Source organism: Rutidosis leptorrhynchoides, chromosome 8 (assembly GCF_046630445.1).
Source record: "Rutidosis leptorrhynchoides isolate AG116_Rl617_1_P2 chromosome 8, CSIRO_AGI_Rlap_v1, whole genome shotgun sequence".
Classification (NCBI taxonomy): domain Eukaryota; kingdom Viridiplantae; phylum Streptophyta; class Magnoliopsida; order Asterales; family Asteraceae; genus Rutidosis; species Rutidosis leptorrhynchoides.
In genome coordinates this window covers 152,940,057-152,943,859 of record NC_092340.1, presented here as the reverse complement: position 1 = coordinate 152,943,859, position 3,803 = coordinate 152,940,057, and positions in this window count along the sequence as shown.

The window sequence follows — 3,803 nt, the reverse complement described above, 5'->3', positions numbered from 1 at the left end:
ATGCTCCATTCATCTTTTCAGAAGAATGTATCAAATCTTTTAATATTCTTAAAGAGAAACTCACTAATGCGCCGATCATGATAACACCAAATTGGAATCTACCGTTTGAACTAATGTGCGATGCAAGTGATTTTGCAATGGGAGCCGTTTTAGGACAAAGGATTGAAAAACGATTTCAACCTATATATTATGCTAGTAAGACGTTACAAGGAGCACAAACGAAATACACAACTACTGAAAAAGAACTCATTGCTATTGTCTTTGCTTTTGACAAATTTCGTTCATATCTCGTTCTAGCTAAAACGGTGGTCTATACCGACCATTCTGCTCTAGATACCTATTTTCAAAACAGGATGCCAAACCAAGATTAATCCGTTGGATCTTACTCTTACAAGAATTCGATATTGAAATCCGAGATAAAAGAGGAGCAGAAAATCTCGCCGCTGATCATCTTTCTCGTCTTGAAAATCCCGAATTAGAAGTTCTAAATGAATCGGCCATACAAGACAACTTTCCTGATGAATATCTATTGAAGATAGATTATAATGAAATACCATGGTTTGCAGACTATGCAAACTACTTAGTTTGTGGATTCCTTGAGAAAGGATTGTCGTTCCAAAAATGAAAGAAATTCTTCAGTGATATAAAACACTATTTCTGGGAAGATCCACATTTGTTTAAAAGTTGTCCCGATGGAATAATACGCCGATGTGTATTCGGAGATGAAGCTAGTAAAATCTTAAACCATTGTCACACAGGACCAACAGGAGGGCATTATGGGCCTCAACTAACAGCAAGAAAAGTTTATGATGCTGGATTCTATTGGCCTACAATTTACAAAGACGCACACCTTCTTTGCAAATCCTGTGATGCTTGTCAAAGGGCCGGAAAAATAAGTCAACGTGATGAAATGCCACAAAATGTCATTCAAGTATGTGAAGTATTTGACGTTTGGGGTATTGACTTTATGGGTCCATTTCCAAAATCTCATAATAATCTCTACATTCTCGTAGCCATTGATTATGTATCTAAATGGGCGGAAGCACAAGCTCTCCCAACTAACGATGCATGAGTTGTAGTCAACTTTTTAAAAAGTCTTTTTGCAAGGTTTGGAACACCGAAAGCTTTAATAAGTGATCGGGGAACTCATTTTTGTAATAATCATCTTGAGAAAGTTCTCAAAAGATATGGAGTAACTCATAAAATCTCCACCGCTTATCATCCACAAACAAGTGGACAAGTTGAAAATACCAACCGAGCTTTAAAACGTATTCTAGAGAAAACCGTAGGATCAAATCCAAAGGAATGGTCCATTAAATTGGAGGATGCACTCTGGGCTTTTAGAACAGCCTACAAAACTCCAATTGGAACTACACCTTTTAAACTCGTTTACGGAAAAGCATGTCATCTTCCAGTAGAAATTGAACACAAAGCATTTTGGGCTTTGAAGACATGTAATCTTGATTTACATGAAGCTGGACGTCTACGGTTAAGTCAATTAAACGAAATAGAAGAATTAAGACATGAAGCATACGAAAATTCGTTAATCTATAAGGAAAGAATGAAGAAATGGCATGATAAAATAATCAGAAGTTCAAAAGAATTTAAAGAAGGAGACAAAGTTCTTCTTTTCAATTCACGATTCAAGCTATTTCCTGGAAAATTGAAATCAAGATGGTCTGGACCATTTATAGTCAAAAGAGTTTTCCCATACAGAACAGTAGAGTTAATAAATTCAAATGGGATTGAATTTAAGGTTAATGGTCACAGAGTTAAACATTACATAGATAGTCCGATGGAAGTTGACAACGAAGTTAATCACAATTTCGATACCACAGCTAACTGAGTGTGGGGAGAATCAAGTCTTTAAATGATAATATGTATTTCTGTTAGAGTTAGATTTTCTGTTTTCGTGTAGTTCTCGAAAATGGAACCCGAATGGTCTTTCCCTAGCAGACCCTAAAGAACTAGTCTTCTCCCCCCATTCTGAATTTTTATTTTTTTCGGTTTTTACGAAATGAAGACTTCCTGTGAACTAAACCATGGTCTAATGCTACACGCTTTGATCACTAAATGTAATAATGACACACTTCCAAATGAAATCATATCATTAATCAGAGGTAAATTAGACGGAGTAAGAAAAGAATCCAGATGCGAAGATAATAAGTTACAATTTGGTAAAGGAAAATCAAAATCCGCAGCGAAAAGAAGAGCACGGCACCTTGAAAGATGACACAAATGCGGAAAATGGTCACACGAAGGTAAATGTTCAAATAATCAAACCTATTCAAACACCGAATTTGTTACTTTATGCAGAGATGGACCGTTCATATGTTTAGAAGAAAAAACATTAAATGCTCGAGGTTACGCCTATGTAGCCATGGAAAACCAATTAGTCCGACTATCTTATGAGTGGGCTAGAGCATATCACTAAGAAATATATTTCACAGGTAAGTTTGTACAGTTTTTATTTTTATTTTTATTTTTAACCTTTTGATAATAAAAGCTAATTTGTTCGCTATAAAGTATTAAATTGGTATTCGATGAAATTAGGTCTTGCGACCGAAATTATTGATATCATACAAAAATTTATTACATTACTGCGAAATTTACCGTTTATTCTTAAGGTATAAATATCTTTAATCAATCAACTCAAAATATTTTAAAAATTCGTCATGAGTTAAATTAGGTCATGGAACCGAAATTACTTTACCGAAAAGAGAGGCGTATATTCTTGATAATATTTGATTGATTAAAGTGGAATAAAAGACCAAAAAGATTTTTAATTTTATTTTTACCATGTTTTTTTTAAAATTAATATAAAAATATTAATTTAATATTGTAAACTTATTTAAAATTGTAAATATTTGAAAAATTAATATAAGTTTGTATGTATAAAAACAAAAATATAATATAAGCTTGGTGTGAATTTTTAATTTTTAAAAAAATATGAATTTTTAATTTTATGCATTTTAAATTTAAGTTTGATGTGAATTTAAAAACAAAAATTTACTTTATTTTGCTAAGTTAAAAATATAATTTTTAAAAATTCGTCGTAAGTTGAAGACTAGGTCGTTGAGCCGAAATTGCTTTACCCGAGGGAGGGACGAGAACTTTTATTATCATTATTTTTAATCTTATTGATTTAAAGTATGCCAAAAACATTAAAAACCCCAAAAATCTTTGCTTTTAAAACCGCACTTTAAAAAGACAAATTTTAAAATTTTGTCGAGGGACGGACTAGGGCATCGATCCGAAACGACCTCGTCCTAAATAACAAGGGAAACAAAATTTTAAAATTAATTAATTATAGGTTTTAATTAGTATAATATTTTTATTAAAAAAATATATATAAACACCGCGACTCGCGGAGTTTAAAGGGGAGGAACACCGCGACTCGCGGAGTTTGTAAATTCCAGAAAAAAATAAAACGCAAAGATCAGATCAGTTGCACACAAACTACACCACAAAACTGCGAAAACAAACACGAAAAACACACACAAAATCGAATTTTTTTCACCATTTTTCATCAAATCTTTCACAAAATCATGTTGAGAAGGATGCTATCAAGGAATTACTCAAGAAGGACGGTAAATTTCTACACCTAAACACCATTTAATCCGAAAAATTAGTGTTCTTGAATAAATTTATACCCAATTCGATTTTGATGCTTTTTAGTATAATTATGCTTAAATTGCTTATGTATTATGCTTGTATAACCTAGATTGATACTATTTAACATGATTAGAAGCCTTAAACTTCAAATTTTGAGTAATCTAGGGTTTGTGTTCTTGAGCAAAATT